Source organism: Dasypus novemcinctus, chromosome 21, assembly GCF_030445035.2.
Source record: "Dasypus novemcinctus isolate mDasNov1 chromosome 21, mDasNov1.1.hap2, whole genome shotgun sequence".
In the NCBI taxonomy this organism is placed as follows: Eukaryota; Metazoa; Chordata; class Mammalia; order Cingulata; family Dasypodidae; genus Dasypus; species Dasypus novemcinctus.
Genome location: NC_080693.1, coordinates 35,956,945 through 35,983,526, shown reverse-complemented (window position 1 = coordinate 35,983,526; position 26,582 = coordinate 35,956,945). Strand labels below are relative to the sequence as shown.

Sequence of the window (26,582 nt, the reverse complement as noted above, 5' to 3'; positions counted from 1 at the left end):
TGAAATTCACTGTATTTCTAGGGTTTTTCTAAAATAAACTGGCTCAAATAGAAAGCCATCTTTTCCTTTTTTTCTTGATTGTGTGTTCTGGTGGTTGAACTTAACGTAAAATCCTAAAACCAGAATGGAGAAGTTTAACCATTGCAGAATTTCCCACGCGTTTCTTCATCCAAGGCTTACTTCCTGGTGCAAAAACCACCAACTACTCAAGAATGAAGTACAATTGTACATTCATGACAATGCCTTACTTATTGTTCAATAGTGACATTCAAGAAATTGTTAGCACAGGCATTCTTTTGTAGGTCAAGAATATACTTCTTTTAAAAAGTTGAAAAAGTATGGTACCTACTTAACTAATAACAGAAGAATCTAGTTTAAACAACATTCAGAACTTTCTACTGACTCACTAATAATAGGGATTAATTTTTGAAGAGACAAAATTCATAAATCCTTGATCCTATATGTACAAGCATAGTTTTTTACATGAGGAAAAAGTACAATATATTTTACCCTTAGCCCAGTTTGCCATAATTAACCCTAAAAAATGTAAGCTGAATAAAACCTTTCAGAATTACTCAACTAGTGTAAACTTGAATTTTTGAGAATGAAATGTACTTGTGTTTTTAAAATATTATTTATCTTTAGTTGTGGTAAAAATACATAGCACAAAAATCATTAGCCATTTTAAGTTGAAAATTCTCTGGCTTTAAAAACATTGGCAATATGTGTAACCTTCATCACTATTTCCAGACTTTTTTTCATCCTAAATCAAATCATACTCATTTAACCCTAATTGACCACTTCCCTTTTCTGCTACCCCTGGTAACCACTATTCTGCTTTCTGTCTCTAAGAATTTGCTTATTCTGAGTATTTCATATAAAAGAAATAATACACTTTGTCCTTTTGTGTCTGGCTTATTTCACTCAACATGATGTATTCAAGGTTCATTCATGTAGCATTTACCAGCACTTTATTTCTTTTTATGGCCGAATAATATTCCATTGTATAGCTATATGATTTTATTTATCCATCCGTTGATGGACACTTGGGCTGCAGCCACATTTTGACCATTGTGCGTAATGCGACGATGAAATTGGTATACAGATTTCATCATCTGTCCCAGTCCCTGCTTTCAGTTCTTTTAGATATACTTACGAGTGGAGTTGTAGGTCATACGGTAATTTTATTTTTAACTTTCTAAGGATCCACTAAACTGTTTTCCACAATGACTGCACCATTTTACATTCCCACCAACAATGTATGAAAATTCCTATTTCTCTGTATACTTGTCAGCACTTGTTATTTTCGGTCTTTTTTTTTTTTTTTTTAATTTCTCTCCCCTTCCCCCCCACCCCTGTTGTCTGCTCTCTCTGTCCATTTGTTGTATGTTCTTCTGTGTCCACTTGCATTCTTGTCAGTGACAACGGGACTCTGTGTCTCTTTTTGTTGCGTCAGCTCTCTGTGTGTGGCACCACTCCTGGGCAGGCTGCGCTTTTTTCCTGCTGGGCAGCTCTCCTTGGGGGCACACTTCTAGCGCATGGGGCTCCCCTATATGGGGGACACCCCTGCGTGGCATGGCACTCCTTGTGCACATTGGCACTGCACATAGGCCAGTTCACCCCACAGGCCAGAAGGCCCTGGGTTTGAACCCTGGACCTCCCATATGGTAGGCGGACACTCTCTCATTTGAGCCAAATCCACTTCCCTAGTCTTTTTAATAATAGCCATTTTAGTTGGCACGAAGTGGTAATCTCATTGTAGATTTAATTTGTATTTCTTTAATGGCTAATGATGTTGAACATCTTTTCATGTGTATTTTGGCCATTTTAATATCATATTTGGAGAAATATCTATTCAGATCCTTGGCCCACTTTTTAATTGGGTTGTTGTCGTTCTGTTGTTGAGTTGTAAGAGCACTTTGTATATTCTGGTTATTAAACCCTTAGCAGATACATGGTTTCCAAATATTTTCTCCCATTCTGTGGGTTTTCTTTTCACTGTCTTGCTAATGTCCTTTTTTTTTTTTTAAAGATTTATTTATTTATTTATTTACCCCCTCCCCCCCGGTTGTCTGCTCTCTGTGTCCATTCGCTGTGTGTTCTACTCTGACCGCTTCTATCCTTACCAGCGGCACTGGAAATCTGTGTTTCTTTTTGTTGCATCATCTTGTGTCAGCTTTCCGTGTGTGTGCAGCGCCATTCTGGGGCAGGCTGCACTTTCTTTCACGCTGGGCAGCTCTCCTTATGGGGTGCACTCCTTGTGTGTGGGACTCCCCTATGCGGGGGACACCCCTGCATGTCAGGGCATTCCTTGTGCGCATCAGCATTGCGCATGGGCCAGCTCCACACGGATCAAGGAAGCCCAGGGTTTGAACTGTGGACCTCCCATGTGGTAGGCAGACGTGCTATCCATTGGGCCAAGTTTGCTTCCCTTGCTAATGTCCTTTGATGTACAAAAGTTTTTAATTTTGATCAAGTCCTATTTAGCTATTTTTTCTTTTGTTGCTTGTGCTTTTCATGTAGACTCTCAAAATCCATGATATACAAGGTTCTGAAGATCCTCCCCTATGTTTTCTTGTAAGAGTTATATATTATTAGCTTTTATATTTAAGTCTTTGATCCATTTTGAATTAATTTTTGTATAAGGTGAGAGGGTAGGTATCCACATTCCTTCTTTTGCATGTAGTTTTCCATATGTCCCCATACCATTTGTTGAAGGGACTATTCTTTCCCCATTTATTGGACTTGGCACCTTTGGTAGATTTGTGGATTTAACTATGGATTCTCAATACTGTTCTACTGGTCTGTATATCTATCATTGTGCCAGTACCACACAAAGCTGTAGCTTTGTAGTAAAATTTTTTTAAGATTTCTTTTATTTCTCTCCCCTCCCCCCTGTTGTCTGCTCTCTGTGTCCATTTGCTGTGTGTTCTTCTGTGTCTGCTTGCATTATCCGGGAGCACTGGGAAACTGTGTCTCCTTTTTGTTGCATCATCTTGCTGCATCAGCTCTCCATGTCTGTGGTGCCACTCCTGGGCAGGCTGCGCTTCTTTCATGCGGACCACACTCCATGGCACAGCACTCCTTGCATGCAGCAGCACTGTGTGTGGACTAGTTTACCACACGGGTCAGGAGGCCCTGGAGATTGAACCTTGGACCGTCCATATGGTAGGCAGACACTATCCATTGAGCCACGTCCACTTCCCTATAGTAAATTTTGATATCAGGAAGTGAGAATCCTCCAGCTTTGTTCTTTTTCAGGATTGTTTTAGCTATGCAGGTCCCCTTGCAATTCCTTATATTTTTGAGGATCAGCTTTTCCATTTCTGAAAAAAATAAAGGCTGCTGGGATTTTGATAGATATGACATTAAATTTATATATCACTTCAGGCAAAATTGACATCTTAACAATATTAAGTCTTCCAATTCACGAACACAGATGTCTTTCCATTTATTTATGTCTTCTTCAATTTCATTCAGCAATATTTTACAATTTTCAGTGAAAAGTCTTTCATCTCTTTGCTTAAATTTATTCCTAGGTATTTTGTTCTTTTAGATGCTAATGTAAATAAAATTGTTTTCTTGATTTCCATTTCATATTGTTCATTACTGTTGTATAGAAATCCAACTGGCTTCTGCATGTTTATATTGTATTCTGCAACCTTGCTGAATTTAATTATTAGTTCTAGTAGCTTTCTTGGGGATTCTTGGGGATTTTCTAAATATAGGATCTTGTCATCTACAAATAGGTTTATTTTTATTTCTTCCTTTTTTATTTCTTTTTCTTGCCCCATTTCTCTGGTTAGAACTTCAAGTGCAGTGTTGAATAGCAGTGGTGACAGCAAGCAGCCTTGACCTGTACCTGATTTTAAGCTTTCAGTCCATAACCATTGAGTATGATTTTTGCTGTTGGATTTTCATGAAGGCCCTTTATCATTTTGAGAAAGTGCCTTTTTATTCTTAGTTATCTGAGTGCTTTTTATCATGAAAAGGATGTTGGATTTTGTCACATGCCTTTTCTGAATCATTTGAGATCATGTGTTTTTTCCCCTTCATTCTGTTAATGGTGGTGTATTACATTGATTTTTAAAATGTTGAATCATCCTTGCATTCCTGGAATAAATCCCACTTGGTATAATTCTTTTGATAAACTGTTAGGTTTGATGTGATAGTATTTTGTTAAGGATTTTTGCATGTGTATTCATAAGGGATATTGGTCTATAAATTTCCTTGTGCTGCCTTTATCTGGCTTTGGTATTAGGAAGTATTAGTCAGCCAAAGGGTTTTTTTTTTTTAATTTATAAATAAATAATATCAAACTGCCATACTCAACCCTCTGAATTCCAAAAAAAAAACTTATTACAGTATTCCCAAACACCTTAAATCCTTTCAATTAGCAATGCTAAGTACAAAATCACATTACAGTTTTATATAGAAATACAGTTTGTCTTAGGGCAAAGTCCCTTTTGGCTGTAGACCTCTGGAACTCACAAAACCATTTCATTCTGCAATATACAAAGGGACAGACATAAATTAAATATTTGCATTACCATAAGGAGAATTTTGGAGGGAAACATGAATCACTGGTCCCCTATAGTTCTGAAAACTAGCAGGGCTTACTTCATTAGATTTCAAAGTCTGAGAGTCATTCTTAAGAAGATGATTTCTTCTCATCCTTGGAGTCTCATGGGGGCCTACCCTTTCCATAGGCTTCCCAACAGCCATTTTCTTGGTTCCACCCTCATCAGGCATCTGCGTGGTGACTGAGTTCCAGACCTTAACCTCCAAGAACATTGGGGTGATGGCCGTACTTTCCCCAACCTGTGGGGAACAAGTCTACCCCTCTCAGGGCACTGAGGTGTTGACCTCACTCTCCCCAACCCTTGGGAAATAGCTCTCTGTAGCCTGGAGTGGCAAAACTCCTTGAACAACGGGCTAGAACATCTATCCTCTTCAGATGCTGTAGCAAACTCACCCTCTCTGTACACATGGATGGGGTCCCTCTCTTGGGCCCAGGAGATGTCTTAATTCCAGACCTCAACTTCCATGGTTTTCCTTTTAAAGCCATTTTTCCTTCCATTTCTCCCCTCCATGTCCCTTTTAGTCTAGGCAGATAGTGGTTTTGTTCGTATAGCTCTCTCAAAAAGCTTGTTGGTTTAGCATGCAGAAAGCAGGGGTCCAAGCCATCAGACAGTAGAAGTTTCCACAAGTCTTTCCTGGATAACTTCATTTTCAATCCTGATTTACAAGTTCCAAATTTAGTTAATTCCTCAGATGAAGCACTATCACCTGAAGGTTTGATTTCCCGAGCCTTGGAATTTCCATAATCAATTTCTGTTTTCTTTGTGCCCAACAATTCAGTCATCAACTTACCTCTTTCCTCTAACGTTTTGCTGTAAGCTGCAAGGAGAAGCCTGGCTGCATTTTTCACATTTAGTTTGAAAATCTCCTTGGCTAAATGTCCAAGCTCATCGTTTTAAAATTCTGCGTTCCATACATCATCAGAAGTCAATCTTGCTAAGTTCTCTGTGACTTTAAAACACAGATTGCCTTTCCTCTAGTTTCCAGTAATAGTTTCATCATTTCCTTCTAAGGCCTCATCAAAAGTCTCTTTAGTGTCTGTATTCCTACCAACAGTCTCTTCAAAGCAATCTAGGCCTTTTCTATCACAATTCCTCCAAAAAATACCCCTTACCCATATATAAAACAGTTCCAGTATTTTGGTAATTGCAAAAGCACCAGCCCACTTCTTGGTACCAAATTCTGTATTAGTCAGCCAAAGGGGTGCTAATGCAAAGTACCAGAAATCTGTTGGTTTTTATAAAGGTTATTTATTTGGGGTAAAAGCTTACAGTTACAAGGCCCTAAAAAAGTCTAACTCGGGGTACTATGAGAGCTATTTTCTCACCCGAAATCTGTTGCTACGTGTTGACACAAGATGGCAGGTGATATCTGCAAAGGCTCAGCCTTCCTCTTTCCTCTTAGGACTCTGTGGTTCCAGCTCCTTCTGATCTCAGCTGTAGGCTGGAGGGTTCATTTCTTTCTGGGCTCAGCTGCTCTGTTTTCTTCTCAGGGTCAGCTGTAATCTACCAGATGAATGGTTCATCTCTCTTCTGAGGGCTGCAGGATCTTCTTCCTTGTCTGTGGAGCTCCCTTATGCTTTTCTCCCATATCTGCTTCTGTGTTCTGGATTGGGTGTTTGTTTATATAGCCCACCAAGGGGACAGGGATTCATCCCTGCACACCCTGATGGCATGGTTGAATCAAAGCCCTAATCTTGATTTAATCAAGTAAATTTAAAGCCTTTGAGTTTAAGTCAAAGGGTGTCATGCCCAGAGGAACAGACCAGTTTACAAACATAATCAATACCTCTTTTTGGAATTTCATGAATAATATCAAACTGCCACCTAGAGTAATGCTGGCCTCCTAGAATGAGTTAGGAAGTAATCCCATCTCCATTTTTTGGAAAATTTTGAGGAGGATTGGTGTTAAATTTTCTTTAAATTTATGGTAGAATTCAGCAGTGAAACCATCTGGTCCTCAACTTTTCTTTGTGGGAACTTTTTGATTACTGGTTCACACCTTTTACTTCGTATAATCTGTTGAGATTTTCTATTTCTTCCTGCATCAGATTAGGTAATCTGTATGTTTCTAATAATTTGCCCATTTCATCTAAGTTTTCTAGTTTGGCAGCATATAATTGTTAATAGTACTACTCCTTTTATAATCCTTCTAATTTTTGTAAGGTCAGTAGTAATCCTCCTCAACTTTCATTTCTGATCTTAATATTTGCATCCTCTCTCTTTTTTTCTTTGTCAATCTGGCTAAAACTTTGTTGACTTTATTGATTTTTTTTTTTTTTAAAAAAAACCATAACCTTTATTTTGTTGATTCTCTTCATTGTTTTTCTATTCTCTATTTCATTTGTTTCTGTTCTTGTCATTACTGTTTCTTTCCTTCTACTAACTTTGAATTTAGTTGCTTCTTTTTGTGCCAGTTTCTTAAGGTGTGAAGTTAGGTTACTGATTTCTGATCTTTCTTCTTTTTTAATGTAGGCATTTAGAGCTACAGATTTCCCTCTGAGCATTGCCTTCACTGCCTCCCATAAGTTTTGATATGTTGTGTTTTCATTTGTCTTAAGATATTTCCTAATTTCCCTTATGATTTTCTCTCTGACCCATTGGTTTTTTAATAGTGTTTTATTTAATTTCCACATATTTAAAAATTTCTATTTTTCCTTCTGTAATTGATTTCTAGCTTTATTCTATTGTAGTCTGAGAAGAAACCCTGTATGATTTCAGCTTTTGTAAATTTATTAAGATTTGATTTGTGGCCTAATATATGATGTATCCTAGAAAATGTACCATGTGTACTGAAGAAGAATGTGCATTCTGCTGTTGTTGGGTGGACTGTTCTATATAATCTTCTGTTTAGATCTTTGTCGATTATTGAAAGTGATGTACTGAAGTTTCCAATTATTGTGGTAGGAGTATCTATTTCTTCATTCATTCTGTCAATTTTTGCTTCATATATTTTGGGGCTCTGTTGTGAGATGCATATATGTTTATAATTGTTATGTCTTCTTGCTGGATTGAACCTTTCATGAATATATAATATTCTTCTTCATCTCTTGTAATCTTTGACTTAAAGTATATATTGTCTCAGAGTAATATAGCCACTCCAGCTCTCTTTTGATAGCTGTTTGCAAAGAATATATTTTTCCATCCTTTTATTTTCACCCTTTATGTCTTTGTACCTAAAGTGAATTTCTTATAGACAGCACATAGATGGATCATGCTTTTTCATCCAATCTGCCAATCTCTGCCTTTTAATAAGGGAGTTCAATCCACTGACATTTAAGATAATAACTGAAAAGAAAGAGTTTACTTTTGTCAAAATTGTTATCGTAAGCACTGCTGTTTCCAGCAGAAGAGCTCACCTGATCAGACGCCACAAAGGAGAAACATGTCTGTCAGTGAGAAGGTGATTTATTGTGAGTGTACAAGCAAGGAACTGGGGGAGTATTCCCCAAACTATTTCAAAGTGAAAATGGGAGCTAGGGTTTTTATAGGCAAAGGAGAGGAAGGGGTAGGGAAGAAGAAAAACATGTGATGCCATGGGTCTTGTGAGGAGAATACATGCAATTTCTCAATCCTGTGTTGTCTCAAGTATGTTCAGTTTCTCGTTGGTTTTAGCAGATAATAAACCACAGTTTAGATTTTGTAGTGGCAACTACTCAAGGATATCATGCTTTTTGTCTCTGAGAAAAGGTGCATATTTACTGGGTTATAAATTGTTCCTGACACCATTCTGTTTTTTGTATACTTTGCATATTATTTGTTCCTCAATTGTTCCATTACTGCCAGGTTTTTTGTTTTGTTTTGTTTTTGTATTTAGTTGTGTTTTTTGTAGCATACCATTTTGATTCCTTTCTACTTTCCTTTTCTCCATAGTTTTTATTTATTTTCTTAGTGGTTACCTTTGTAAATACAGTGAACATCTTAAACTAATAACAGTCTAATTCGACTAGTAACAACCTAGTTTCAGTAATATGCAAACTTTCAACTCTTAATTATATCCACCCCTTCCCCATTATATTGTTATTGTCTCACATTACATCTTTAAGCATTTCCCATTAATATAGATATATAATACTATTTTACACATTTGCCTGTTATGTCAACTGGGGTGTGTGGCGGGGGAAGCAGTCACAAACCAGAAGTACAGTAATACAGAACTGTACATTTACCAGTCTTGTTGCGCTTACCAATGTTCTTTATTTTTTCCTATGGCTTCAAATTACTGTCTCTTGTACTTTCTTTGAGTCTAAAGGACTCCCTTTATCATTTCTTGTAGGGCAAGTCTTCTGCTAATGAACTGTTTCAGCTTTTGTTTATCTGTCTTCTACTTCATTTTTGAAAGATAATTTTGTCAGATACAGAAATCTTGGTTGACTTTTTTTTTCTTTCTAAATATACCATCTCATTTGTCCCCCAGCCTCCATGCTTTCTAATGAGAAATCCACTGTTAATCTTATTGAGGATCTCTTGTATGAGACAAGTTGCTTCCCTCTTCCTGCTTTCTAAATCTCTGTTTTCAGATTTTGACAGTTTTGTTCTGATGTGCAGATTTCCTTAGAGTCTCTTGTGCTTGTAGTTTGTCAAGCTTCCTGGATATGTGTATTCATGTCTTTCATCAGATGGGAAATTTTCATCTATTATTTCTTAATACTTTTTCCACGCCATTTTCTCTCTCTCATCCTTTTGGGACTCTAATGATGCATATATTGATACTCTTGATGGTGTCCCACAGGTCCCTCAGGGTCTGTCTATCTTCATTATTTTTTCTTTCTGCTCCATTGTCTTATCTGCAGGTTTGCTGATCCTTTCTTCTGCCTGTTCAAATCTATTGTATACATCTAATGAATTTTTCATTCCAATTACTATACTTTTGCAGCCCCCAAATTTCTGTTTGGTTCCTTTTTATAACTTCGATCTCTTTGTTCAGACAGTGTTTTCCTAATTTCCTTTAGTTCTTTGTATATGCATTCCTTCAGGTCACTTAACATATTTAAATTAAGATGGTTGATTTAAAGTCTTAGTTTTTTGTTGAGAACAGGAAGTCTTAGTATTATGCTGTTGTAACTGGAAATCTAGTTCTCCTACTCATCTGGGATTGCAAGGGGTTTTATTGTTCTTGGCTGGAGCCTTCAATTTTTGACTTTTCCAAACTATGTTTGCTCCCTAATAGGGAATGAAAAGTATCAAAGTATCAACAGAAAAAAAAAAAATTAAGACTCTTGCAGTTTTACCCTGAGGGGTTTGGATTAGTGGCCACCTTCAGAGCTGTTCCCCCAACAGTCTGAAATAGCTGATCCAAAGGAGTGATAAGACCATTGCCCCCATACCCCCAGATTATGGAGAACTAGGTCTTCATAGCCCGCCCTGGCATCAGCAGACTGTACCAGGATTCCCCACTGCTGCCTTCCTCATAGTTGTGGGGTGGGGGCTGTAGTCACTGCACAAAGGGTGAAATTATCTGGTATTTACTGCAATTTACCAGCCTTTTCCTCCTGTTCTTCCCAGGGATGCTGTACAATGTTTCAGTAGACTCCAGAGTTTCAAAATAAATGATTCAGACAATTCCTGCCAGTTCAATAGTTTAGTTTTTTTTTCTCTTTTCTCTTTAATTTTTTTAATGTTACATTAAAAAATATAAGAGGAAGCGGACTTGGCCCAATGGATAGGGCATCTGCCTACCACATGGGAGGTCTGCAGTTCAAACCCCAGGCCTCCTTGACCCATGTGGAGCTGGCCCATGCGCAGTGCTGATGCCATGGAGTGCCGTGCCATGCAGGTGTGTCCCCCACGTAGGGGAGCCCCACACACAAGGAGTGCCTTGTGCCCCATAAGGAGAGCTACCCAGCGTTAAAGAAAGTGCAGCCTGCCCAAGAATGGCACCGCACACACAGAGAGCTGACACAACAAGATAATGCAACAAAAAGAAACACAGATTGCCGGTGCCACTGATAAAGATAGAAAGCAGTCACAAAAGAACACACAGCGAATGGACAGAGAGCAGACAACTGGGGGAGGGGGGGAATAAATAAATAAATCTTTTTTAAAAATGAGGTCCCCATATACCCCCCATCCCCCTCACCCCACTCTTCCCACATCAACCTCTGTCATCATAATAACACATTCATTGCATTTGGTGAATACATTTTGGAGCACTGCTGCACCACATGGATAATGGTTTACATTGTAGTTTACACTCTCCCCCAGTCCACCCACTGGGCCATGGCAGGACATACAATGTCCAGCATCTGCCCTGTAGTACCACCCAGGACAACTCCCAAGTTCTGAAAATGCCCCCACACCGTATCTCTTCTTCCCTCTCCCTACCCTCAGCAGCTACTGTGGCCACTTCTCCACATCAGTGCTACAGTTTCTTCCATTACTAATCACAATAGTTCCATAGTAGAATATCAGTAAGTCCATTCTAATCCTTACTCTGTTCCTCCATCCTGTGGACCCTGGAATGGTTATGTCCACTCTACCTCTATATCAAGTAGGGGCTTAGATTCCACATGGATGATGGATGCAATTCTCCTGCTTGCAGTTATAGGCACTCTTGGCTCCTGGTGTGGTGGTTGACCTTCTTTACCTCCCCGTTAGCTGGCTGGGGTAAGTCCAATAAACCAGAGGGTAGGAGTTGCAAGTCTGCTGAGGCTCAGGGCCTGGCTGTCACATTGACAGTCCAGAGATTCAGGTCTCCTGAGTATACACCAACCCCAGTGCCAACCACAGGTTCAGTAAAAGTGACAGAAGAGGCATATGTAGAAAGGTCACATCTGAGTCCAACTCAGTCATACTCAGGAACACAAACTCCAAACAAAGTAGGGCCAACTGACATGGCACTGAACTCCAGAGCCATCTGCCATGACCATAGAACCTGTGGGTCTCTGTAGCCTTCAGGAGAACCAGTACCTGGGCTTCTATCTACTTTGGCTGTCTCTGGGACCCTGCTGAGGTGTGGTTAAGTGTGACCCCTCTGATGATCTCCAGACACTTTTTTGGAGACTCATAGCTATATAAACTCATTTGTCCTTTCCATTTTCCCCTTTTATTCAAAGTCAAAAAGCAGGTTTTAACACCTATTATTACATGTAGGCTGATATATTCTGCTGGTCTGAATATATTCAATTATTCAAGGTCTTTTTCTAATTACATTATCAGCTGGTGCTTGGTAGTAATCCCTCAGCACCAGGGAGGCTCCTCCCTGGGAGTCATATCCCATGCTGGGTGGGGGCGTGGTAATGCATTTGCATGCCGAGTTTGGCTTAGAGAACAGCCACATTTGAGCAACATGGAGGCTCTCAGGAGGTAACTCTTAGGCACCTGCAGCTCTAGGCCTAGTTCATAGTTCAGGCACACAGGCTCATAAGCATAGTCATCAATATCAAGGGCTCATTGTTGGACCATCCTTCTTTATTGGTCTTTTGCTGGTTTCTCAGTTAAATAGTTTTTTAAAAAATTAATAAAAAATAGTAGATATTTTTGTTATACACTTTTTAAACATATAGAAAATAGGGAAAACAGTACAATGAACATAGATATTTTAAACTTTATTTGACATTATAACATTTCACTCCTAAATATTTTCAGCATGCAAATTTTTAAAGTCATTTTCATATAAACTACAATACTTTATCAGAGCTCATAAAATTCGCAAAAATTACTTCATTTAAAACCCAGTCCATTTTTAAATTTCTTCAGTGTCCCCCATCTTTTATAGATGGTTTTTCAAACCTGGGTCCAAACCAGGATGTCACATTGCTTTTAGCTGTTATGTCTTTTAAACCTCTTTTAATCTAGAATAGTTACCTACTCTACCTCCTTTTTTTCTTTTATGAAATTGATTTTTTTTAAGAAATGAGGCCAGTTATTTTCTACAATACTCCATATTCTGGCTGTCTAATCCTTTCTTTTGTGGTGTCATTTAACTTGTTCCTTTATCCCTTGTAATGAGATGAATACATAATCTCATTAATATTGCTTTGATTAAATTCTGGTTAATTTGTTTGGACCAGAGCTCTTTATAATATAGTGTACTTCATATTGCATCATAATTAGAAAGCATGTTTGTTTGTTTTGACTTAAAGTGATGCAAAGTTTCATTGTTAATTCTAGGGCTCTCTTTTTTGGAAAGATATATTTTTGCCACACTACCAGTTAGCAAATTTGTGGTGAGATGATACTTTAGCACCATGAGAAAAATCTAGTGGGGATGGGGATCAATCTTTTATCTAATAGTTTTGGTATCAAAATGTTTTAATAATATTGTTATTAACTTTAACATTTCAATTTTAAACACTTTTTTTCTGAAAAGCACAAAATATGTATAACAGTGAGGCTTATTACAGTGAAGCTTATTACGTGAAGTAAGCTTACTTGTGTAGTGATGGCAGACTTACTCCTAATTTAAATGTGAGCATCTTCCTTCTTTTTTTTTTCTTTTAAGATTTATTTATTTATTTTACCCCCTTCCCCTCTTCCCATCCTGGTGTTTTTGCTCTCTGTGTTGTCTTCTCATTTTCTCTCTTCCAGGTCACCAGAATTCGATCCTGGAGACTCCTGATGTGGAGATTGATTCCCTGTCATTTGCACCACCTCAGTTCCTGGTCTCTGCTGTGCTTTACCTTGACTCTCCCCTTGTCTGTCTTTTGTTGTGTCATCATCTTGCTGCATGACTCATTTGCACAGGCACTGGCTCAGCACGTGGGCACTTGTGCGGGCACCGGCTCGCCACGTGGGTTCTTGCACAGATGCTGGCTCGCTGTGCAGGCACTGGCTCACTATACAGGCACACTTTCTCTTCTTTTTCACCAAGAGGCCCCAGGGATCAAACCCTGGTCCTCCCATACGGTAGGCGGCAGCTCTGTTACTTGAGCTACATCTGCTTCCCTCTTCTTTCTTTTTGATTTTGTTTGAAACCCAAGTAATAGATGGTATGGTAGCCACTCATGTACCAAGAGATTAACATGCTTCCCAAAGCATCAGTGTCATCAAAAGAATCGGGCATAGGGGAGGTGGAGGGGGAAGTATTGGTGGTCCAGAAGGAAGTGGAGGCAGCCAGCAGGACAGGAAGGGGGGAGGGCAGTCAATTTTAGGCCTGACTTTCCTGCTCCCAGTCCTGATCCTGGCATGGGGGGATGGGGTGTACAAGCAGAAAAGAGTTCCATGGAGTAGCTTTTGACTTTTGTTGTTTAGTTTATTTCCAGGAGACTTGGGAAGCGTTCTCACTTTCATCTGTTGAAAGTTGACTCTTAGGTTCATTCTCCTGAGCACTTTGTTCTGCGTTATTAACTCCTTCAAAGGTTGGGAAAAGTAAATGAGACAGATTTTGCTCCTCTACTTTTCCATACCCAGTGTACACCACAGCACAGATCTCTCTCTTAAAGTCAATTGAAGCAATGGTAGCTGAGTAAATGTAGCCATCTTCTGACCAAATGGCAGAACATTTGTCACCAACTTTCCACTGTTTTATTGGAGTTGTGATGTTCTTTTTTTGGCTTTTATTCTTCTTAACAGGTTTTCTTTTAGGTGTGCCTTTTGGTTTGTCTGAAATTTGAGAAATGTCACCATTCTTCAGAGCATGCTTAAATGAAGCCACAGCTTTATCATAGGCTTTTATCAATATTGTGTTATCTTAAATGTCAGAATCATCACTTTTATTGTGATTTCGCTTTATTGCAGTGGTCTGGAATGGAGCCAGCAATATCACTGAGGTGCCTGTATGTATAAATGGGGTCCCTAAAAAATTAAACCTGCCCTAGCCCGTCCAGAACAGTAATGACTCCTGCTCAGGAACACCACCACTGCCCCAAATAGTTTTTTTTAAGTGGAGGAACCAATTCCTGGAGCTTCCTACTCTGCCATCTTTCCACAATCCTTTCTTGTATTTTTAAAAAATCCTCCTACAGTATAGCCTCAGATCTCTAGACATAAGGTGATATAATCAAAGAGTTATTGAAGGCGGAATAGATTCTTGTTAGCCATTTACATTTGGACTGGGAAGTTTACAGGAACTTTATTTTTTTTTAAGATTTGATTTGATTTTTTATTTCTCCTTCCCCGCCTGCCCCCTGCCATTGTCTGCTCTCTGTCCATTCGCTGTATGTTCTTCTGTGTCCACTTGTATTCTTGCCAGGTGGCACCAGGAATCTGTGCCCTTTTTTTTGTCACGTCATCTTGCTGCGTCAGCTCTCTGTGTGTGCAGCGCCACTCCTGGGCGGGCTGCGCTTTTTTTTTCACTCAGGGCAGCTCTCCCTACAGGCCACATTCCTTGTGCATAGAGCATCCCTACGCAGGGGACACCCATGCGTGGCACGGCACTCCTTGTGCAGCACTGCACATGGGCCAGTTCACCACACAGGCCAGGAGGCCCTGGGTACCAAACCCTGGACCTCTTATATGGTAGGCAGATGCTCTTATCACTTACCTGTTGAGCCATATCCATTTCCCTACAGGAACTTTAATATTAGAATCCTGATACCTGGGCATCAAAAGAGAAACTTTTAATGGACCATGGATGTAAATCAGTCAAAGCCTATGTAGATCTTGAAGACATCTTTCAATTTCCCTAATCCTACCTCTACAGCAGAGAGAACAGAAAAAGGAGAATATTAATGAATCTTCATTTTCCTCAATAAAGAAATGAGGCCCTAATAAAAATCTTCTTTTGCAGGGAAAACCGTTTTAGAAATCCCTTAACTATTGGTAGATAAAGAATCTTTCCCTTTTCTGTTAGAAAATAAGAAGTGCATTCTTCTCCCAGAAGTTGCCTTGTGAAATACATAAATATGACACAGTTGGGTCTGAAGAGTGATAGGATGGGAAAGGCTTTTTGTGCTTTGTTTTGTGTGGCTGTGTCATGTATGTTGCAGCACCGCATGCCCATCTCTATCATCTCCAGCCAGACATGATAGTGACTTTTATTCTTCTTCCATTTAATGGAACTTAGTTGAGCCAGTTGTATTTTACTTTGGTTTGGAATAAAATTTAACTTTAAAGTGCCAAGGTTCAAGGTCTGCATAACAAGCTTTTTTTTTTTTTTTTAAATGTAACCTCTGAAGGCAACTGCACACAAAAAAAGGTTCAGATATTACGATTACAAAAAAGTTTTAATTATACTAATGGCATTTATATTTGTTCATGCTCTTAAATTTGTTTCCTTTGTTAAGAATGTTTAATAAACATGTTTCATTTCATGTATTTAATGTGTTTCATTAACCTGGTTTCTTTGATTTACCATTAAACAAGTAAAACTCAGATTTCCTCTGCAATCAAACTTAACATACATACTATATATGTTATTTACTCTTTGAATTACAATATGCCGATTTGCAGGGCTGATTTGTTAGACATGGTACTATTGGTTAAAATGCAATCTGTATTTCTGTTTCATAAATGAATTATCCTTATTTGATTTGCTTGCTGTTTTTGCTTGTTTCCTGACTAGATTTGAATATCTGAACTTAGTTGAATTGGTAAACATTATTTTAAAGCAGGCACAATAATATATTTACCTTGAATAACTACTAGTATATTGCTCTCTTCTGTTTAAAGATACTTATGGGAGTATTAGCCATCTTACCTGATACTGATATGGTTGTAAGGACAGATGCTTGAACATTTTCACTGTCTTGAAGTAAAATAATTGACTTTAAATTTTAGCAACTAGGAAAACAGTGAGGATGTATCATTTTTCATTTGTAATTTCTGCTTTTGTCAGTCTCATAGACTGATGTGAATTTCCATTTTATATTACTGTGACTGTTTCCTAAGTTTAAATTTGCCAGGATCTCATATTTCTTCTTTTTGTAAATAAATGTGTGCAAGGTATGTTGCACTAATTAACAATGGTTTGGTTTTTGATACTTTTGCATTTGCCAATTCTATCATTTTTTTAAGATGTCGACTGATTTTTAATAGATTTTTAAGTTTTCCTTAGAGCTAGATAAGACCTGACCTTGCACCCGGTAGTTTTTCTTTTATAGATAAGGAACTGAGACCCAGATAATACAACCTAAAAGGCATATACTGTAACCTTCTGTTATTCCTTTATCTACCATAGGGCAAACTGTAAGTAAATTATTAAAATAACTAATTCAATCTGTGGGTTGGAGATCTCTTCCAATGGAATAGTTGCCTGTGTTTTCTAGTGGCCAGATCTTTTGTGATAACACTGAGTTAAGTCCAAAGTTTCTTTTCTTTCATTAATCGTCATAAGAATTAGGCAGAAAATATAACCTCATTTGTCCAAGGTGGGATAAAAAGAGGGCATGAATGATGAATTATTTTTCTTTTAATATTAGGTATGTGATTCTTAAAATAGTTATTAGTAATTTATTTGTACCACAGCTCCCACAAGCATAAGGTAAACATTTTTGTGAAAGGTACTGGCATAGACAGCAGGAAAGGAGAAGAAAATCATCATCCAGTACATTGTCATACATATGTATATCATTGGCCATGTTAGATTCAATTGGATTATTGGACATATGAAGTCTTTTTTTCAATTGTTTTTCACTACTGTGAAAATCTTTCCCATACCATTCTTATACAAAGGCTTATTTAAGTTGTCTGATTATTTCTATAGTATGAGTTCCTGAAAATAGAACTGTTGAATCAAAAGGTCCATTCATTTTTTTAAGAGGTTAGGTATTCAATGCCAAATTGCTTTCCAGAAATGTAATACTAATTAACAACTTTTATCAGTAGTGTAATTATTGGTTTTTACTTTTATTAGTGAGGTAGAGCACTTTCTTTTGTTCTCTGTGTGTTCTTTTTAAAATCGAGGTTTTATTTAGATACAATAAAATTCACCCATTTTAAGTGTACAGTTTGATGAATTTGGGTAATTCTATACAGTCATGCATCCACCACCACAATCAAGACATAGAAGATTATTTCACCCAAAAAAGTTTTGCCCTACTTCTTAGCAGCATGTCCCCTCTCCCCACCTACAACCTCAGGCAGCCATTGATCTATTTTCTGTCACTCTAGTTTTATCCTTATTCTAGAGTTTCAATATGTGGGCTCATATAGTAAGTAGTTTTTTATATTTGATTTCTTTTGCTTTACATAATGTTTTTGAGGTACATCCATGTTTGTGTTTATTAATATTTCACTTTGTTTTATTGAGTCATTCTATAATATGGATATACTAAAAGTTGCTTATCCATTCATCAATTGATGAATATTTGGGTTGCACCAGTTTTTTAACTGTTACGAATACTGCTATCAACATTTTGGGGCAAGTCTTTGTGTAGATACATATTTCCACTGTTCTTGGGTAAATACCTAGAAATGGAATTGCTAGGTCACCTGGTAACTGTATCTTATGTTTAACATTATAAGATACTGTTGTACTGCTTTCCAAAGTGTCTGTATCATTTTACATTCCCACAAGCAATGTATAAGAGTTCAGTGTGCTCCACAGCATCACTAGTATTTGTTATTGTCAGTCTTTTTTAACTTTAGCTATTCTAGGGCATGTGTAGTAGAATCTTACTGTGGTTTTATTTATAAATTTATTCCACTTTGATTATGTGCTCTATAACTCTACATGCTTAAGAATAGCCACTTGAAAGGGGAATAAGAAACCTCCAGCTTTTCTAGGGTTTAATTTTATAAAGCTTATTAAAATAAAAAGTTCAAAGAACCTAGAGACTCCAGAAACTTTAAAATATCTAAACTAAGGGAAGCGGCTGTGGCTCAATCAGTTGGGCTCCGGTCTACCATATAGGAGGCCCTGGGTTCCTGTCCCAGGGCCTCCTTGTGAAGGCAAGCTGGCTCACGCTCTGCGGAGAGCTGACGGCTTGCGCACTGCGGAGAGCTCATGCAGCAAGATGACGCAACAAAGGGAGACAAGCAGATACAGAAAAATGTGCAGCAAGTGGACACAGAGAACAGACAGCAAAACAAAGCCGCAAAGGGGGGGGGGGGGATAAATAAATAAACTTTAAAAATATATATCTAAACAAAGACTTTATTTAAATTGGGAAAAATGACTTTTTAAAAGTTAATTTGGGGTTGAGGGAAGTGGGTATAGTTACGAAAGGGCAACATGGGGGATCCTTTTGGTAATGGAAATGTTCCACAAAACACTGACACCATTAATGTGAATATCCTGGTTATGATATTACCCTATAGTTTTGCAACTTACCTTTGGGGCAAATAGAGAGTACAGTTGCATGTGAATCTACAATTACAAAAAGGCCAATTTACAAAAATTAGTTTGGCCCTTGTATCTTTAATTATGTTCTAAAAGTCATTTCTTTGCTTTTCAGGCTAATAAAAATTGCTTTAAGACATATTCAGATAATAAAGGATTTTTTTTTCAGGTTGAATTAATGGATCTGCTGTTATCTAGATGGAAAAGCTTATATGAATTAATCTAAGTTTTTAAAATGCCGTCTGAAGGTCTGTTGGCAGCAATTACCTTGAACAAACATTTAAATAAAGTATTGTTGACTTGTAGTTAAGCAGAAAAAACTTTTTTTTGTCAGCCAGTAGATATTTGGTATATTTCTGATTTTTTGAGAGGTGGGATGAGTTTGCAAAATAAACTAGCAAATTTTTAAAGCCTGATGAGTAAAAGTTCATTCATTGTTAGTTTGACCTGAATTTTCTCTCTCTGGCTTCTTAATGAGGTAGAGATCTTGGGCATCAGCTTTGTCTTATTCCCCTTTATATCATGTAGCACCTAGCAGTGACTATCTCATAGGTAGGTACCCAGTAAAAATTTGCAGAGAGAATGAATGGTTTACAAGAGGTTCTTAGTCTGTTATTCTGCTATAAAGTAAAGCACAACATCTGTACTGTGGGAAACAACTCTGCAGTCTCTTAACAATCTTTGGTAGTATTACCCCTTTTTAGACACTCCCTCCCATCCTGAGAGAAGGATGAAAAGAAAAGTTCAAAAATGGGCTGTTTCTTGGAACTTTATATGTTGTGCTTAAAAATGTTGTCTTAATTACGGGACATTATAGATCCCCCCAGGGCCCACTGGATGGAACGTGAGAGAGTCTGGGCTATGATGTGGACCATTGACTATGGGGTGCAGTGATGCTCAGAGATGAACTTACCAGGTGCAATGGATGTGTCATGATGATGGGAGAGAGTGTTGCTGTGGGGGGAGTGGGGGGCGGGGGTGGTGGGGTTGAATGGGACCTCATATTTTTCATAATGTAATTTAAAAAAATAATAATAAATAAAAATGTTGTCTTAGAATGACAAGGATGTAGTTTGCTCTCTGAAAGCATAGTAAAAATTCAGTAAGCCCACAGCCATTGGTTTTATGCGTTCTGTCCTTATCAGGAGTTAAAATCTTTTTGCTCTCACTTTTCACATAAAGATTAGCTTTAACTTTTTTTCTGAACTTTGAAACTTTTGCAATGTGGAAGTTTTTGTTTGAAAATCATATTCGGCCTGGTATAAAATAAAATGTTTGAGAAGAGCTGCTTCAGATAGTCACTAAATATTTGAAGTCTTAAAGGTACAATTAAGGGAAATTTTTGCATATTTACAAATTTACAAATTTAATTTTTAAATATGCTTAGAATTTAAATTTTAGTTGGTTCTCACAGTGGTGAGAAATGTCAGTAATGAACTTTTGAAACCAAGTTCTAGATAAATACTATTGAGAACAGGCAAAAACCTAAAAACTTCTTAAACTTAGCAGGTGCTCTCTATTTATATATGTTGCCTATAATCTGAGGTTTTTAATTTGAAAATATAAAAGATGGTACCCATTTAGACTACAGTTCCAAGGGAAATAATTTTAAGATTGGTAAGATCTTTCAAGAACTTAACTCTGACTTTACCTGCTAATCTTTTATTCAGACTTTCATCATTTTGTTGTATATGCTCACTCTATTTCTGGTGTTTGTAGCTTCTATTAAATAAGTGAAACATTCTGGAATTCCTGTTGAAAGAAACTCCCCGTTGACCTTTTATCTAGTGATGAATATGTTTCCTGCCTGATGTTCACTTTATTACATTATTCACCAAAGCTACTATATTCTCTAAGAACAGAGCAGGGATTTTGTGATACTGTCTTAGAATAGAAGTAAATAATACTGTTTTTCTAGGCTCTCTCTCAATCAGACCTTGGCAGTTTTTCATTCTCTGGTTTGCTTTTCCTGGGCATTTGTAACTCATTAACAAACTGCTATATATAAACAATCATTTGCCTTTATCAAAGTGGGGCCAATTAATGGAAGACAGAGGCTAAGTTTTATCTTTTTTGGATGCTGTAATTTTTTTTGGCAAGCAAACTTGATATTTCTTCTCCTCATGACTTTGATGGTTAGTTTTTTCCTCCTTAAGGTGAAATCGACAAGCAGAGCACTGGCTGTGGAAAAATTCTGAGGTCAGGATTCCTGTGGAATTAATTTGCAGTTGTTTGGTAGTAGGTGGTAATAATCTATTCCTATTTCATGTGATCGCTTTACCATGGAACTATGTAGATTCAGGAGAGCCTTTCTTTTTCCTGGGATGGTATTTTGGATTTAAGTTGAAAAAGAAAGGAACTGTTTAAGAACAAACTGATGATGCTCTAGTTGTAAATTTTTCTTAGTGTTTTCTTATGGCCATCCTCTCCCCAATTCCCACATTAAAACTGTTGCACCGACTCCCAGTTTAGTTCACTTGGTTTAGTAAACTTCCATTCCCATTCTTCAGGTGGTTTCCTATTAAGTGTTCAGTAACTTTGTAAAATACCAGGCAGCAAACCGTTTTCCTGTATTCATGACTGTCTCTTATTGCCACCTTGAATATTTTACCTTGGTTGATGGTTTCTGAGGAAACAGACACCTCATTTCCCCTAACACTGTCTTTCAAATTCATATCCCTAAGGAGGATTGAGAATCCTCCTAACATGTAATAAACACCTGAAATTCTAGCTGTGGTAAAACAGGTGGCTTGTCAAAGGTGGGTAATGGGCTGTGGCTGAAGCAAATGTATTCCTCTTTATCTGAGAGTCTACAGTTTTTAGTTCTATTAATCTATATATTTAAAGCTGGTAATATAAAATTTTTTATTAGTCTTTTATCAGAAGAATGGTATGCTTCAGGTCTTAACCTGGAATGCCGTTTTTATATCCCCCCTCCCCTTTTTTTTTAGATAACTGGCATTACAAATGGGAGAAAATATCCTTTCCTCTTCAAAGGGTTGTAGGTATCATTTGCTAGTGAAAAATGGATTTGGGGAAAAGTAAGATCTCAGCAGAAACACCCCTGCCAGGTGTTTGAACAGCTAGATCCTCCCTGACCTCTACTTAAGTGAGCCACGAAGAGGATTTGGTGATTCACCCACAGGCCACAAAAGAAAGCCATTACTCTCTCTTGTTGGCAGCTTTTGTGCCTACTGCCATTTCTATTGGTGGATCAGGAGTAGACTTTATTAGCTAATTATTAGCATCCTACTCATTTAGAGATATTTTGTTCCCTGAGTCATGCCAGTATGCTTAGTTACCAGGGCCAAAGACCTCAGCCAGTGCCAGGACACCAAAATGTAAAAAAAAAGAAAGAAAATTTTTGTTGCAATGTTTTATGTTCTTGTTGTGGCTGATTTATTTAATTCCCTTTATTGCTCTGTTTACAAAATTAAAACTCAGGAATAAATTATAATATTTGCCAGTGCATTATTCCCAAATATGTTTCCCAAAACTTATACAGGATCTAAAACAGCCATCAGTCAGAGAACCTAGAATCAAATACCTAAAATAGTGATTCACATACCCCACTGTACCTTATTTCATTGAAAAATTCCTCAAACAAGATTCATTTCTTTAAAGTTCATATTTAGAACTTATTATACTCAACCAAATTCTATTATATGTACTTTATATGAACAAAACAGTGTGTTCCTGTACATTACCATTTTTAAATCATTTTCAATTTATATGTAGTGAAATATTAAAGTATTTTTCTTAAAACATCCTTTGTAAAATTGAGATATTTCTGCATATGCTTCTTATATGCCAGCAGCTATCTTCCAGGTAATGTAAGAGGAAAACATGACATAAAAACTGATAAAACACAAGAGCTCTATATATACCAAGATGCTCTAGTAGTAAGTAATATCTATGATAATTTAGTTCAAATAAACAGAAAATTAATTGCCCTCTAATATAAGTTTTTGAGAGAATGAAGTGGAAATAGTAGGCATATGTGCTTTATTTTAAAAGCACAGATTTGAATATCTAAAATTTCTCAGTAAATATATTCAGAATAGATTTTATAAACAGATTATGGTGCAAGATTAGAAATGAATAACAAAAACATAGAAGATTTCCAAGCAGGTGAAAGAAAATAGTAGAGAAAAGCTGTAATACTTTAAAGACATGAAAAACCCCATCACCAATTATCCAGATTATAGGACTGCCAGAGCTAAAATTAGAGTTTTATTCAATTCTACATGCATATTTCAACAAGAAAAATATATATAGATAATGAACTAGTTCATCTCCAGAGGATCTAAGAATAGAGTAATAAATTTGACAAAAATTAAGATGAGAACTATAGAAATGGATAACTTAAAAAGTAGAAACGACTACAAAAAATTAGAAACACTATAAAAATTAGATACTTTGAATAGACCATTTATAACAAGAAAGGCAAGAAACTTTGATGGCGTCATTGGGGAATATTTTTCAACATGTAATATCATATAAAAGCAATGAAACATTGTAGACAGTTGAAGGCTACTCAGTTTGGTGAAGCAGACAGCTTTGATGTATAGTAAGGCCAGAACACAAAATTAAAAGCCAATCTTCTAGAGGAATGTAGATGAAAACACTTGTAGACAGAATACATAAAGTGTGTTTCACATTTTTTAAAATGTTCACCATGATCAAGTGGGATTTAGTCTAGAAATTAAAGATTGGCTCAGTGTAAGGAAAAACTTAATATAATAGAAGAAGTAGTAAAATCTATTCAACTGACATTCATTGGCCTAAGGCGAGATAGATGCTCTTCTAGGTATTGGGAGATTACAAAGATAGAAAGAATATAGTCTATTTATATTCTTTCAAGGGTTTAGAATGTGGTAAATAAAAGAGAAAATTAGTGAAAATCAGGTCCCCAAAATATTTGAAGTTCTTCTAAAAATATTTTGTAAGAATCAGCCTCCATTTCTAATAACCCAAAAATGTAAAAAGAAAATACAAGGGTTTTTTCTCCTATACATTTGACACTAAAAGTCAAAATTAGGCTAAATGGGAAAATTGAGTCATGTTCCATTAAAAATAAATAAAACAATGTTATTACAAAACCTCAGCTAATGTATTAATGAAAAACAAAAACAAAAAACACCTAAACCAGGTTCAGATATACTTAAGAAGGAAATTAAACTGTCACAATGTAAATGATAGTTCTGGCATCTAGAAAATCACTCAGTACCACCAAAATTGAATTTAGGAAAGTTGCAATCTTCTTAAAAATTTTTACGTGCAGACACTTTTTAACTACCAAGCAAAAAAACTCCCATTTCCTCCGTCCCCTGGTAACCTCTAACCTACTTTCTGTCTCTGTGGATTTGCCTTTTCTGGATATTTTCAAATCGAAGGAATCCTACAATATGTGCTGTTGTGTCTGGCTTCTTTCACTTAGCACAGTGATTTGAATTTCATCCAGATTGTAGCATGAATGAGTATTTCATTCTGTTTTTATGGTGGAACAATATTCCATAGTATGGATATACCTCCTTTTGTTAATCCATTTTTCTGTTGATGGACACTTGGGTTGTTTTTACCTTTTGACTATTAGACATAATGATGCTATAAACCTTCATGTTAAAGTTTCCACATAGACATGTTTTCATTTCTCTTGGATATATACTTAGGGATGTAATTGCCGAGACATAACATAATTCAATCAACTTTTTTCCTTCCTCCCTCCCTCCCTCCCTCCCTCCCCCCTCCCTCCCCCCTCCCCTCCCTTCCTCCCATCAGGGATCAAACTTGGGACCTTATACATGAAAAGCAGGTGCTCAACTGACCTACCTACCTGACCTACATCTGCTCCCCCAATTATTAACTTTTTGAAGGACCCCAAACTGTTTTCTACAGCTACTGCACCATTTTACATTTCCACCAACCATGCACTAAAGTTCCAATTTCCCCTCATCCTCTCCAACACATGCTATATATTTTTTTTTAAATAAGAGCCACCCTTGTGGGTGTGAAGCAGTCTTTCACTGTTGTTTTGATTTGCATTTCCTTAATGGCTTATGATAATTGAGCATTTTTTCATATGCTTATTGGCCATTTGTATATCCTTTTTGGAAAAATGTTCAAATCCTTTGGATTTTTAAATTCTTTTGTTCTTTTTGTTGTTTTATTGTAAAGAGTTCTTTATATATTCTGCATACTAGACCCTTATCCATTGTGATTTGTAGTTACTTTCTCCTTTTCTGTAGGTTGCCTTTACACATTCTTAATATCATTTAATGCACAACCTTTTTAATTTTGATGAAGTAGAAATTTTGTATTTTCTTTTGTTGCTCATACATTTAGTGACAAATCTTAGAATCCATTGTGAATCTGAGGTTATGAATATTTACCCCCTGTGTTTTCTTTTAAGGGTTTTCTAGCTTTAGCTCTTATATTTAGGTGATTGATCTACCTTGAGTTAACATTTCTATATGAAGTAAGGTAGGGGTCTAATTTCATTATTTTGCATATGAATATCCAGTTTTCTTGGCACCTTTTGTTGAAGAAACTATTTTTTCCCCCATGGAATGTACTTGGTACCCTTGTTGAAAATGCACTGGCCATAAATGTATGGGTTGTTTTGTGTGTGTGTGTGTTTTAAAGATTTATTTATTTATTTGTTTTACTCCCCACCCCCCCAGTTGTCCTCTGTGTCCATTCGCTGTGTGTTCTTCTGTGTCCACTTGTATTCGGGTCAGCGGCACTGGGAATCTGTGTCCCTTTTTGTTGCATCATCTTGCTTCGTCAGCTCTCCATGTGTGTGGCATCACTCCTGGGCAGGCTGTACTTTTTTTGCACGGGGCAGCTTTCCTTGCAAGGTGCACTCCTTGCACGTGGGACTCCCCTACGCGGGGGACATCCCTGCGTGGCATGGCACTCCTTGCATGCTTCAGCACTGCACATGGGCCAGCTCACCACATGGTTCAGGAGGCCCTGGGTTTGAACCGTGGGCCTCCCATGTGGTAGGCAGACTCTATCCGTTGAGCCATATCCGCTTCCCGATGTATGGGGGTTTTATTTCCTGGATTCTCAAGTCTATTCTGCTCTGTGTGTCTATCTTTACACCAGTACACACTGTTGGGTTTTTGTGTTTTTTTTTAACAAATCAATTTTATTGATATAAATAAAGCATAAATTGATCCAAAATATATAATCAATGGTATTTGGTATAATCACATAGTTAGTTGTGCATTCATCACTTAAGTCATTATTAGAGCATTTTCATTATTCCAGTAAGAATAAAAAACAAAAAACAGACAAAAATTCATCACCTCTCAATCTCTCTCTGCTTCCCCTGCCATACATAACTACTATTCTTTTTCTGTCTCTCTAGTATTTGTATTTTGCTTTTGTAAAAACAGTCTTACCTATGTAGTATTACCCATATTCATATTTCACATGCGGTTTCACTATGTTATTCAGTCCCATGGTACATTTTTTAGCTTTCCTTTTAGTAATACACATGTCCTTAGACGTTTCATTTCAACCACTGTCATACCCATATAATAGCACTGCTAGTTACAAACACTATGATGTGATTTCACCATTTCTGTTCATTTTCAAAGATTTACAAACAACCTTTTTAACAGTTCTGCATAGATTAACCCTCGGCTTTCCATTCTTTATCTTTATACCATTTCCTGGTGACCTGTATTCTAGTTATTAACTCCATGAGTTTATACAATATAATTAGTTCATAATAGCACAGTCACACAGTATTTGTCCTTTTATGTCTGGCTTGCTTTACTCAACATAATGTCCTCCAGGTTCATCCATGTTGTCATATGCTTCACAACGTC

The 26,582-nt window shown here is 37.1% G+C and overlaps 1 protein-coding gene and 1 pseudogene across 1 annotated transcript in view; one reads left to right on the top strand and one right to left on the bottom strand.

The window, feature by feature from the left end:
* The window catches only part of NLK (nemo like kinase), a 177,263-nt gene that overhangs the window by 70,039 nt on the left and 80,642 nt on the right, over positions 1-26,582 (top strand). The gene's annotated exons all lie outside the window — the stretch shown is intronic.
* Positions 12,920-15,021, bottom strand: LOC139437206 (survival motor neuron protein-like; annotated as a pseudogene).